This window comes from Pseudophryne corroboree, chromosome 6 (genome assembly GCF_028390025.1).
Source record: "Pseudophryne corroboree isolate aPseCor3 chromosome 6, aPseCor3.hap2, whole genome shotgun sequence".
Taxonomy (NCBI): Eukaryota; Metazoa; Chordata; class Amphibia; order Anura; family Myobatrachidae; genus Pseudophryne; species Pseudophryne corroboree.
Genome location: NC_086449.1, coordinates 776,917,947 through 776,932,114, shown reverse-complemented (window position 1 = coordinate 776,932,114; position 14,168 = coordinate 776,917,947). Strand labels below are relative to the sequence as shown.

Here is a 14,168-nt window from a genome sequence, read left to right as displayed (position 1 = left end):
CAGCAAAAGGCCATTCAAGCCTATACAACTGAGCACGATATAGGAGGTGGAATGCACCTGTCTCAAGCGCAGTGGAGAATGATTTCAACGTTGTGCAAGGTTCTGCAACCTTTTGAACTTGCCACACGTGAAGTCAGTTCAGACACTGCCAGCCTGAGTCAGGTCATTCCCCTCATCAGGCTTTTGCAGAAGAAGCTGGAGACATTGAAGGAGGAGCTAACACAGAGCGATTCCGCTAGGCATGTGGGACTTGTGGATGGAGCCCTTAATTCGCTTAACAAGGATTCACGGGTGGTCAATCTGTTGAAATCAGAGCACTACATTTTGGCCACCGTGCTCGATCCTAGATTTAAAACCTACCTTGGATCTCTCTTTCCGGCAGACACAAGTCTGCTGGGGTTCAAAGAACTGCTGGTGAGAAAATTGTCAAGTCAAGCAGAACGCGACCTGTCAACATCTCCTCCTTCACATTCTCCCGCAACTGGGGGTGCGAGGAAAAGGCTCAGAATTCCGAGCCCACCCGCTGGCGGTGATGCAGGGCAGTCTGGAGCGACTGCTGATGCTGACATCTGGTCCGGACTGAAGGACCTGACAACGATTACGGCGGACATGTCGTCTACTGTCACTGCATATGATTCTCTCCCCATTGAAAGAATGGTGGAGGATTATATGAGTGACCGCATCTAAGTAGGCACGTCAGACAGTCCGTACTTATACTGGCAGGAAAAAGAGGCAATTTGGAGGCCCTTGCACAAACTGGCTTTATTCTACCTAAGTTGCCCTCCCACAAGTGTGTACTCCGAAAGAGTGTTTAGTGCCGCCGCTCACCTTGTCAGCAATCGGCGTACGAGGTTACATCCAGAAAATGTGGAGAAGATGATGTTCATTAAAATGAATTATAATCAATTCCTCCGTGGAGACATTCACCAGCAGCAATTGCCTCCACAAAGTACACAGGGAGCTGAGATGGTGGATTCCAGTGGGGAGGAATTGATAATCTGTGAGGAGGGGGATGTACACGGTGATATATCGGAGGATGATGATGAGGTGGACATCTTGCCTCTGTAGAGCCAGTTTGTGCAAGGAGAGATTAATTGCTTCTTTTTTGGTGGGGGTCCAAACCAACCCGTCATTTCAGTCACAGTCGTGTGGCAGACCCTGTCACTGAAATGATGGGTTGGTTAAAGTGTGCATGTCCTGTTTATACAACATAAGGGTGGGTGGGAGGGCCCAAGGACAATTCCATCTTGCACCTCTTTTTTCTTTCATTTTTATTTGCGTCATGTGCTGTTTGGGGAGTAGTTTTTGGAAGGGCCATCCTGCGTGACACTGCAGTGCCACTCCTAGATGGGCCAGGTGCTTGTGTCAGCCACTTGGGTCGCTTATCTTAGTCACACAGCTACCTCATTGCGCCTCTTTTTTTCTTTGCGTCATGTGCTGTTTGGGGGGTGTTTTTTGGAAGGGCCATCCTGCGTGACACTGCAGTGCCACTCCTAGATGGGCCAGGTGTTTGTGTCGGCCACTAGGGTCGCTTAGCTTACTCACACAGCTACCTCATTGCGCCTCTTTTTTTTCTTCTTTGCGTCATGTGCTGTTTGGGGGGTGTTTTTTGGAAGGGCCATCCTGCGTGACACTGCAGTGCCACTCCTAGATGGGCCAGGTGTTTGTGTCGGCCACTTGGGTCGCTGAGCTTAGTCATCCAGCGACCTCGGTGCAAATTTTAGGACTAAAAATAATATTGTGAGGTGTGAGGTGTTCAGAATAGACTGAAAATGAGTGGAAATTATGGTTATTGAGGTTAATAATACTTTGGGATCAAAATGACCCCCAAATTCTATGATTTAAGCTGTTTTTTAGGGTTTTTTGAAAAAAACACCCGAATCCAAAACACACCCGAATCCGACAAAAAAAATTCGGTGAGGTTTTGCCAAAACGCGTTCGAACCCAAAACACGGCCGCGGAACCGAACCCAAAACCAAAACACAAAACCCGAAAAATTTCCGGTGCTCATCACTATGGTTAAGTGGACATTGGGTACAACTGCATTTTTTAGGACACTGGTGAGTCTTTTTCTGAGGTCTGTGTACATTTTCGGTATCGCCTGCCTAGAGAAATGGAACCTAGATGGTATTTGGTACCGGGGACACAGTACCTCAAACAAGTCTATAGTTGGCTCTGCAGTAATGATGGATACCGGAACCACGTTTCTCACCGCCCAGGATGCCAAGGCCTCAGTTATCCGCTTTGCAGCAGGATGACTGCTGTGATATTTCATCTTCCTCGCAAAGGACTGTTGGACAGTCAATTGCTTGGTGGAAGTAGTAAAAGTGGTCTTACGACTTCCCCTCTGGGATGACCATCGACTCCCAGCAGCAACAACAGCAGCGCCAGCAGCAGTAGGCGTTACACGCAAGGATGCATCGGAGGAATCCCAGGCAGGAGAGGACTCGTCAGAATTGCCAGTGACATGGCCTGCAGGACTATTGGCATTCCTGGGGAAGGAGGAAATTGACACTGAGGGAGTTGGTGGGGTGGTTTGCGTGAGCTTGGTTACAAGAGGAAGGGATTTACTGGTCAGTGGACTGCTTCCGCTGTCGCCCAAAGTTTTTGAACTTGTCACTGACTTATGATGAATGCGCTGCAGGTGACGTATAAGGGAGGATGTTCCGAGGTGGTTAACGTCCTTACCCCTACTTATTACAGCTTGACAAAGGCAACACACGGCTTGACAAATGTTGTCCGCATTTCTGTTGAAATACTTCCACACTGAAGAGCTGATTTTTTTGGTATTTTCACCAGGCATGTCAATGGCCATATTCCTCCCACGGACAACAGGTGTCTCCCCGGGTGCCTGACTTAAACAAACCACCTCACCATCAGAATCCTCCTGGTCAATTTCCTCCCCAGCGCCAGCAACACCCATATCCTCCTCATCCTGGTGTACTTCAACACTGACATCTTCAATCTGACTATCAGGAACTGGACTGCGGGTGCTCCTTCCAGCACTTGCAGGGGGCGTGCAAATGGTGGAAGGCGCATGCTCTTCACGTCCAGTGTTGGGAAGGTCAGGCATCGCAACCGACACAATTGGACTCTCCTTGTGGATTTGTGATTTCGAAGAACGCACAGTTCTTTGCTGTGCTTTTGCCAGCTTAAGTCTTTTCATTTTTCTAGCGAGAGGCTGAGTGCTTCCATCCTCATGTGAAGCTGAACCACTAGCCATGAACATAGGCCAGGGCCTCAGCCGTTCCTTGCCACTCCGTGTGGTAAATGGCATATTGGCAAGTTTACGCTTCTCCTCCGACGATTTTATTTTAGATTTTTGAGTCCTTTTTTTACTTATATTTGGTGTTTTGGATTTTACATGCTCTGTACTATGACATTGGGCATCGGCCTTGGCAGACGACGTTGATGGCATTTCATCGTCTCGGCCATGACTAGTGGCAGCAGCTTCAGCACGAGGTGGAAGTGGATCTTGATCTTTCCCTATTTTTGGAACCTCAACATTTTTGTTCTCCATATTTTAATAGGCACAACTAAAAGGCACCTCAGGTAAACAATGGAGATGGATGGATACTAGTATACTTATGGATGACGAGTGACTGCCGACACAGAGGTAGCTACAGCCGTGGACTACCGTACTGCGTCTGCTAGTATAGACTGGATGATAATGATATAAAAAATATATATATATATCACTACTGCAGGACAGGTATATATTATATAATGATGGACCTGCTGGACACTGTCAGCAGCAGACTCCTAAACTACTAGTATGAAGAAGATAGAAAAAAAAAACCCAAAACAGGTAGGTATACAATTATGGACGAGCACTGCCGACACAGAGGTAGCTACAGCCGTGGACTACCGTACTGCGTCTGCTAGTATAGACTGGATGATAATGATATAAAAAATATATATATATCACTACTGCAGGACAGGTATATATTATATAACGACGGACCTGCTGGACACTGTCAGCAGCAGACTCCTAAACTACTAGTATGAAGAAGATAGAGAAAAAAAAAACCCACCACAGGTAGGTATACAATTATGGACGAGCACTGCCGACACAGAGGTAGCTACAGCCGTGGACTACCGTACTGCGTCTGCTAGTATAGACTGGATGATAATGATATAAAAAATATATATATATATATCACTACTGCAGGACAGGTATATATTATATAATGACGGACCTGCTGGACACTGTCAGCAGCAGACTCCTAAACTACTAGTATGAAGAAGATAGAAAAAAAAAACCCACCACAGGTAGGTATACAATTATGGACGAGCACTGCCGACACAGAGGTAGCTACAGCCGTGGACTACCGTACTGCGTCTGCTAGTATAGACTGGATGATAATGATATAAAAAATATATATATATATCACTACTGCAGGTATATATTATAATATAATGAATGACGGACCTGCTGGACACTGTCTGTCAGCAGAATGCGTTTATAGAATAGAAAAAAAAAACACCACACGAGTGTTTAACTTTTTCAGGCAGACAATATACTGGTGGTCACTGGTCAGTCACACTGGCAGCAAAAGTGTGCACTGTTATGTACTCCTGCTATAACTGCTCCCCAGTCTCCCCCACAATTAAGCTGTGTGAGCAGTGAGCACTCAGCACAGTCAGATATACATAGATGATATTATCATGCAGCACACTGAGGCTGAGCACAGATATGGTATGTGACTGTGTATCGTTTTTTTTCAGGCAGAGAACGGATTTTAAATAATAAATAAATCTGGTGGTCACTAGTATAACTATCAGCAAAACTCTGCACTCTCTGAGTACTCCTAATGCTCCCCAAAATTAATAAAATTAAATTACTAGTAAATCAAGTGTCTCACTCTCTATCTAAACGGAGAGGACGCCAGCCACGTCCTCTCCCTATCAATCTCAATGCACGTGTGAAAATGGCGGCGACGCGCGGCTCCTTATATAGAATCCGAGTCTCGCGATAGAATACGAGCCTCGCGAGAATCCGACAGCGGGATGATGACGTTCGGGCGCGCTCGGGTTAGCCGAGCAAGGCGGGAAGATCCGAGTCTGCCTCGGACCCGTGTAAAAATAAGAATTTACTTACCGATAATTCTATTTCTCGGAGTCCGTAGTGGATGCTGGGGTTCCTGAAAGGACCATGGGGAATAGCGGCTCCGCAGGAGACAGGGCACAAAAAAATTAAAGCTTTTACCAGATCAGGAGGTGTGCACTGGCTCCTCCCCCTATGACCCTCCTCCAGACTCCAGTTAGGTACTGTGCCCGGACGAGCGTACACAATAAGGGAGGCAATTTGAATCCCGGGTAAGACTCATACCAGCCACACCAATCACACCGTACAACTTGTGATCTAAACCCAGTTAACAGTATGATAACAGAAAGAGCCTCTTAAAGATGGCTCCTTAACAATATAACCCGAATTTGTTAACAATAACTATGTACAGTATTGCAGATAATCCGCACTTGGGATGGGCGCCCAGCATCCACTACGGACTCCGAGAAATAGAATTATCGGTAAGTAAATTCTTATTTTCTCTATCGTCCTAAGTGGATGCTGGGGTTCCTGAAAGGACCATGGGGATTATACCAAAGCTCCCAAACGGGCGGGAGAGTGCGGATGACTCTGCAGCACCGAATGAGAGAATTCCAAGTCCTCTTTTGCCAGGGTATCAAATTTGTAGAATTTTACAAACGTGTTTTCCCCCGACCACGTAGCTGCTCGGCAGAATTGTAATGCCGAGACCCCTCGGGCAGCCGCCCAAGATGAGCCCACCTTCCTTGTGGAATGGGCCTTAACAGATTTAGGCTGTGGCAGGCCTGCCACAGAATGAGCAAGTTGAATTGTGTTACAAATCCAACGAGCAATCGTCTGCTTAGAAGCAGGGGCACCCAACTTGTTGGGTGCATATAGTAACAACAGCGAGTCAGATTTTCTGACTTCAGCCGTCCTTGAAATGTATATTTTTAAGGCTCTGACAACGTCCAACAACTTGGAGTCCTCCAAGTCGCCAGTGGCCGCAGGCACCACAATAGGTTGGTTCAGGTGAAACGCTGATACCACCTTAGGGAGAAAATGCGGACGAGTCCTCAGTTCTGCCCTATCCGAATGGAAGATTAGATAAGGGCTTTTATAAGATAAAGCCGCCAATTCAGATACTCTCCTGGCGGAAGCCAGGGCCAGTAACATAGTCACTTTCCATGTGAGATATTTAAAATCCACCTTTTTCAATGGTTCAAACCAATGGGATTTGAGGAAATCTAAAACTACATTTAGATCCCACGGTGCCACCGGAGGCACCACAGGAGGCTGTATATGCAGTACTCCTTTAACAAAAGTCTGTACCTCAGGAACTGAGGCCAATTCTTTTTGGAAGAATATTGACAGGGCCGAAATTTGAACCTTAATAGATCTCAATTTGAGACCCATAGACAATCCTGATTGTAGGAAATGTAGGAAACGACCCAGTTGAAATTCCTCCGTCGGAACACTCCGATCCTCGCACCACGCGACATATTTTCGCCAAATGCGGTGATAATGTTTCGCGGTGACTTCCTTCCTTGCCTTAATCAAGGTAGGAATGACTTCTTCTGGAATGCCTTTCCCTTTTAGGATCTGGCGTTCAACCGCCATGCCGTCAAACGCAGCCGCGGTAAGTCTTGAAAGAGACAGGGACCCTGTTGTAGCAGGTCCCTTCTCAGAAGTAGAGGGCACGGGTCGTCCGTGACCAACTCTTGAAGTTCCGGGTACCAAGTCCTTCTTGGCCAATCCGGAGCCACTAGTTTTATTGTTCTTACTCCTCCTCACCGTATAATCTTCAATACCTTTGGTATGAGAGGCAGAGGAGGAAACACATATACTGATTTGTACACCCAAGGTGTTACCAGTGCGTCCACAGCTATTGCCTGTGGATCTCTTGACCTGGCGCAATACTTGTCCAGTTTCTTGTTGAGGCGAGACGCCATCATGTCTACCATTGGTCTTTCCCAACAGTTTATTAGCATGTGGAAGACTTCTGGATGAAGACCCCCCTCTCCCGGGTGAATATCGTGTCTGCTGAGGAAGTCTGCTTCCCAGTTGTCCACGCCCGGGAAGAACACTGCTGACAGTGCTATTACGTGATTCTCCGCCCAGCGAAGAATCTTGGCAGCTTCTGCCATTGCACTCCTGCTTCTTGTGCCGCCCTGTCTGTTTACATGGGCGACCGCCGTGATGTTGTCCGACTGAATCAACACCGGTTTTCCTTGCAGGAGTGGTTCCGCCTGGCTTAGAGCATTTTAGATTGCTCTTAGTACCAGAATGTTTATGTGAAGAGACTTTTCCAGGTTCGTCCATACCCCCTGGAAGTTTCTTCCTTGTGTGACTGCTCCCCAACCTCTCAGGCTGGCGTCCGTGGTCACCAGGATCAAATCCTGTATGCCGAATCTGCGGCCCTCCAATAGATGAGCCTTTTGCAACCACCACAGAAGATATACCCTTGTCCTTGGCGACAGGGTTATTCGCAGGTGCATCTGAGGATGCGACCCTGACCATTTGTCCAACAGATCCCTTTGGAAAATTCTTGCATGGAATCTGCCGAATGGAATTGCTTCGTAAAAAGCCACCATTTTTCCCAGGACTCTTGTGCATTGATGTACAGACACCTTTCCTGGTTTTAGGAGGTTCCTGACAGGTCGGATAACTCCTTGGCTTTTTCCTCGGGAAGAAAAACCTTTTTCTGAACCGTGTCCAGAATCATCCCTAGGAACAGCAGACGTATCGTCGGAAAACAGCTGCGATTCTTGGAATATTTAGAATCCAGTCGTGCCGTCGAAGAACTACTTTAGATAGTGCTCTTCCGACCTCCAACTGTTCTCTGGAACTTGCCCTTTTTAGGTCGTGCAAGTAAGGGATAATTTAGATGCCTTTTTTCTTTGAAGAAACATCTTTTCGGCCATTACCTTGGTAAAAAGGCCCGGGGTGCCGTGGATAATTCAAACGGCATCGTCTGAAACTGATATTGACAGTTCTGTACCACGAACCAGAGGTACCCTTGATGAGAAGGACAAAATTTGGACATGGAGGTAATCCTTGATGTCCAGGGACACCATATAGTCCCCTTTTTTCCGGTTCGCTATCACTGCTCTGAGTGACTTTATCTCGATTTGAACCTTTTATGTAAGTGTTCAAAACATTTTAGATTTAGACTATGTGTCACCAAGCCGTCTGGCTTCAGTACCACAATATAGTGTGGAAAAATAATACCCTTTTCCTTGTCGTAGGAGGGGTACTTTGATTATCACCTGCTGGATATACAGCTTGTGAATTGTTTCCAATGCTGCCTCCCTGTCGGAGGGAGCCGTTGGTAAAGCAGACTTCAGGAACCTGCGAGGAGAAGATGTCTCGACTCTCCAATCTTTACCCCTGGGATAATACTCGTACGATCTAGGGGTCAACTTGCGAGTGATCCCACTGCGCCCTGAGACTCTTGAGACTACCCCCCCACCTTGAGTCCGCTTGCACGGCCCCAGCGTCATGCTGAGGACTTGGCAGACGCGGTGGAGGGCTTCTTTTCCTGGGAAAGGGCTGCCTGCTGCAGTCTACTTCCCTTACCTCTATGTCTGGGCAGATATGACTGGCCTTTTGCCTGCATGCCCTCATGGGAAAGGAAAGATTGAGGCTGAAAAGACGGTGTCTTTTTTAGCTGAGATGTAACTTGGGGTAAAAAAGGTTGGATTTCCCAGCTGTTGCTGTGGTCCCCAGGTCCGATGGACCGACCCCCAAATAACTCCTTCCCTTTATACAGCAATACTTCCATCTGCCGTATGGGATCTGTATCACCTGACCACTGTCGTGTCCCTGACATCTTCTGGGAGATATGGACAACGCACTTATCTTGATGCCAGAGAGCAAATATCCCTCTGTGCATCTCACATACATATATATAGAATGCATCCTATTAAATGCTCTACATGAATAAAATATTTTCAGTCAGGGAATCCGACCAAGCCAACCCAGCACTGCATCTCCAGGCTGATGGCGATCGCTGGTCGCAGTATAACCACCGTATGTGTGTATATACTTTTTAGGATATTTTTCCAGCTTCCTATCAGCTGGCTCCTTGAGGGCGGCCGTATCTGGAGACGGTAACGCCACTTGATAAGCGTGTGAGCGCCTTATCACCCTAAGGGGTGTTTCCCAACGTACCCTAATTTCTGGCGGGAAAGGGTATAACGCCAATATTTGCTATCGGGGTAACCCTACGCATCATCACACACTTCATTTTATTTTATCTGATTCAGGAAAAACTACAGGTAGTTTTTTCACTCCCACATAATACCCTTTCTTGTGGTACTTGTAGTATCAGAAACACGTAACACCTCCTTCATTGCCCTTAACGTGTGGCCCTAATGAGAAATACGTTTGTTTATTCACCGTCGACACTGTATTCAGTGTCCGTGTCTGTGTCTGTGTCGACCGACTGAGGTAAATGGGCGTTTTTTAAAAACCCCTGACGGTGTTTCTGAGACGCCTGGACCGGTCCTAATAGATTGTCGGCCGTCTCATGTCGTCAACCGACCTTGCAGCGTGTTGACATTCTCACGTAATTCTCTAAATAAGCCATCCATTCCGGTGTCGACTCCCTAGAGAGTGACATCACCATTACAGGCAATTTCTCCGCCTCCTCACCAACATCGTCCTCATACATGTCGACACACACGTACCGACACACAGCACACACACCGGGAATGCTCTGACAGAGGACAGGACCCACTAGCCCTTTGGGGAGACAGAGGGAGAGTCTGCCAGCACACACCAAAAACGCTATAATTATATAGGGACAACCTTATATAAGTGTTTCTCCCTTATAGCATCTTTTATATATATACAATATCGCCAAAATCAGTGCCCCCCCTCTCTGTTTTAACCCTGTTTCTGTAGTGCAGTGCAGGGGAGAGCCTGGGAGCCTTCTCTCCAGCTTTTCTGTGAGAGAAAATGGCGCTGTGTGCTGAGGAGATAGGCCCCGCCCCTTTTTCGGCGGGCTCGTCTCCCGCTATTTTTGAAGTTAGGCAGGGGTTAAATATCTCCATATAGCCTCTGTGGGCTATATGTGAGGTATTTTTTGCCTCTAATAAGGTTTTTATTTGCCTCTCAGAGCGCCCCCCCCAGCGCTCTGCACCCTCAGTGACTGTTGTGTGAAGTGTGCTGAGAGGAAAATGGCGCACAGCTGCAGTGCTGTGCGCTACCTTTATGAAGACTCAGGAGTCTTCAGCCGCCGATTTTGGACCTCTTCTCTCTTCAGCGTCTGCAAGGGGGCCGGCGGCGCGGCTCCGGTGACCATCCAGGCTGTACCTGTGATCGTCCCTCTGGAGCTAGTGTCCAGTAGCCAAGCAGCAAATCCACTCTGCACGCAGGTGAGTTCACTACTTCTCCCCTAAGTCCCTCGTTGCAGTGATCCTGTTGCCAGCAGGACTCACTGTAAAGTAAAAAACCTAAGCTAAACTTTCTCTAAGCAGCTCTTTAGGAGAGCCACCTAGATTGCACCCTTCTCGTTCGGGCACAAAATCTAACTGGAGTCTGGAGGAGGGTCATAGGGGGAGGAGCCAGTGCACACCTCCTGATCTGGTAAAAGCTTTAATTTTTTTGTGCCCTGTCTCCTGCGGAGCCGCTATTCCCCATGGTCCTTTCAGGAACCCCAGCATCCACTTAGGACGATAGAGAAAAGGCTGAAGTTCGGGGGGGTTCGGATTCCGAGGAACCGAACCCGCTCATCTCTAACATACACACCGACATACACTGACATACACACACTGATGCCTGTACATACACACCGACATACACTGACATACACACACTGACACCTGTACATACACACCGACATACACTGACATACACACACTGACACCTGTACATACACACCGACATACATTGACATACACACCCTGACACCTGTACATACACACCGACATACACACACTGACACCTGTACATACACACCGACATACACACCCAGACACCGACATACACACCCAGACACCTGTACATACACACCGACATACACTGACATACACACCCTGACACCTGTACATACACACTGACATACACACCCTGACACCTGTACATACACACCGACATACACTGACATACACACCCTGACACCTGTACATACACACCGGCATACACTGACATACACACCCTGACACCTGTACATACACACCGACATACACTGACACCTATACATACACACCGACATGCACTGACATACACACACTGACACCTATACACAGGGCCGGATTAACAATGGGGCGGATGGAGCTGCAGCTCCAGGCCTCCCATTGAAAATAGGCCCACAACACCCCAAACCAGCTGGCCAAAGTTCCGACCACAGAGGTCTGAAACTCTGCCGGCCCGAGTCAGTCCTGAATACCTCTGAGGCTCTGCCCCCGAATCCGTCCATAGCCCCGCCCACTGGCCTATCCTCACAATCAGAGTCGGCCTGGGTTGTTGGTTAATCCCAGGTGTGCCCCCTGCTCTGTAACTCCTCCCACTATCATCGGGGGCGTGGCCAAGGCAGGGTCGGGCTGGTGACGAGCTGTATACGGTAGGTACTCACTATCAGCTGCTGAAGCCGTGGTGCGCCCTGCTGTAAAGCTGAGGAGATTCCTGATCAGTGCAGGAACTCCTCAGCAGCATCTGCTGTGCTCTGATTGGCTGAGTGACACATCACACACAGTCACTCAGCCAATCAGAGCACAGACACCCCCCACCCACACACAGACCAGCAACTACCCGGGCAGCAGGCTGAAGAATGATATTGCAGCCAGGAACTCAACACAGGAGAGATGGTTACTAGTCACCTGTCAGTGTGTCACACACACATACATGTGTATAGTACTGTACAGGATAATTACTTTTATAAGCTTCATTTCCCCTCACCAAAACCTACAAGCTCCATCTCTATCCAGCACCTCCTGTAACACCCTCCCTGCTCTTTTGCAGTATGTATAGCATGCTTGCCTACCTGACCCTCTCCATGAGGGAGAAAATGCTCTGTTCCTGGACTTTCCTGGTAATGTATGATTGCCATCACCTGTGGTGAAACACCTTTCGTATCAATTACCTAGCTCACCACAGGTGATGGCAATCATACATTACCAGGAAAGTCCAGGAACAGAGCATTTTCTCCCTCATGGAGAGGGTCAGGTAGGCAAGTATGATGTATAGTTATCTATACTATGTATACAACATGTACTCTGCATATATATGTATATTATGTACGTGTATTGTATGTGTGTGCTTTATGCATGTGTATTGTATGTGTGTGCATTATATATATATATAATATACTATACGCTATATACATACCCTCCAACATGACCCGCCCCACTAGGTACAAAATGCTCTGTTCCTGGACTTCCCTCTTCATTTATTATTGCCATCACCTGTGAAGAAACAGCTTTCTTATCATTTAACTAGTTCAACACAGGTGATGGAAATCATAAATTAAGAGGGAAGTCCAGAAACAGAGCATTTTGTACCTAGTGGGGCGGGTCATGTTGGAGGGTCTGTATATATGCATGTGTATTGTATGTGTGTACTTTATATATATATATATAATAATAATAATAATAATAATAATAAAAAAAAAATATATATATATATATACACTATACGCTATATATGCATGCAGGGATGGTATCGGGATCTTTGTGATGGCAGCGGTCAGAATACAGACATCACCCTTACATGCCAAATCTTGACACCTGGAAGGTAAGTATACTAACCCTCATCTACTCCCCCACCTAACCCTCCCTTCCCGCAGCCTGACCCTAACTTTACTCGGTGATGCCTAAACCTAACCCACCCCCCACACACCTGTAGCCTAAAACTAACCTTTCCACCCCTGCAGCCTAACCCTTCCCGGTGGTGCCTAACCCCCCCTCCCCACAACTAACCCTCTTCCTGCAGCCTAATACTAACCCTCCCACAGCCTAAACCTTTCCCCTCCATCTCCTACCACAGCACACTTACGTTCGGGTTTTTATCCACGTGTGTATCCCGCACCAGCATTCTGACCAATGTTGGTATTCCGGCATCAGCATTCCAAATGCCGATATCCTGAACACCGGTATGCTGACTGCATCCCATGCATGCATACTATGTATAGTATGTGTATATATATATATATATATATATATATATATACACACACACACACAGTATATGTATGTATGTGTATATATGTATGTATATATATACACAGTATGTGTATGTATGTATATATATATATATATGGTGTGGTGATCTGGCACTCACTGATGGAGGTGGCAATTTGGTCCGGTGCCCTTACTGATCCTCCGTGTGCAGGAAGATGTAGACAAGACTGGCGTGGTACGGCACTCAGACGCTGATGGACGAACTGAACGGGAGCCCTGGGTAGCTGTCAACGTTTCAATTTATTCAATTTTCTTCAAGACATACATTTAAAAACAAAAAAGCACTCACCTTATAACCCCTCACCACTGGTGTGTGTTGCGCGGGCCGGAGCGGGGACCGCCTACCGCCGGAGTCCGTCGGGCGGCAATCTCCCGTCAGCTGTGGCGCAGTCTGGTGACGTCATCGCGCTACACGTGATGCACGTCGGGTGTCATGGAAACCGGCTATACACAATAACAAAGTGCAAATACTTGTAGTTCACTGCGGTATAGGTACATGAACATGTCTAAAAATGCAGCAGATAGTTAAATGCCAGCATAATAGTAATGAAGGTATAGATATATAAATATAAATGTCATGACGCGGCCCATATACACAGAATGAGAATCAGAACTACAGATTGAAGAATAAACAAAGTATGGACAGATCACAAGAAACCCAATAGGTGTCATGTTATACATAATGTTATCACTGAGGGTGTAGAGTTTACATGTTGCTGGGATTACATGAAGCAGGAAAGGGGTGCCTTGTCATTGAGGCCCCTAGGACTAACTGTGTCCAGTTTATGAATCCATTTGGATTCACACCTTAGTAAGGCACTGCCACGGTCACCCCCTCTAAGGGACGGGGGTATGTGGTCTATCATCCTGTATTTGATAGTTGCCAGAGCATGTTTGGCTAGTATGAAGTGGCGAGCAACCGGCTGGTCACTGCTACCTTTTTGTAGACCTAGTCTAAT

General features: G+C 47.2%; 1 protein-coding gene across 8 annotated transcripts in view; it reads right to left on the bottom strand.

The window, feature by feature from the left end:
• LOC134933484 (transcription factor SPT20 homolog) overlaps positions 1–13,638 on the bottom strand; it is a 96,579-nt gene extending 82,941 nt beyond the window's left edge. Inside the window, exon 1 of one of the 8 annotated variants that reach the window (XR_010179717.1) lies at positions 13,499–13,638. The gene's annotated coding sequence lies outside the window, so the exon portion shown is untranslated. Of the gene's footprint in view, positions 1–12,358; positions 12,377–13,309; positions 13,474–13,498 lie in introns of those variants that run through there. The other 7 variants (XR_010179715.1, XR_010179719.1, XR_010179714.1 and 4 more) reach the window with 7 other exon arrangements.
• Between the last annotated feature and the right edge of the window lie 530 nt (positions 13,639–14,168).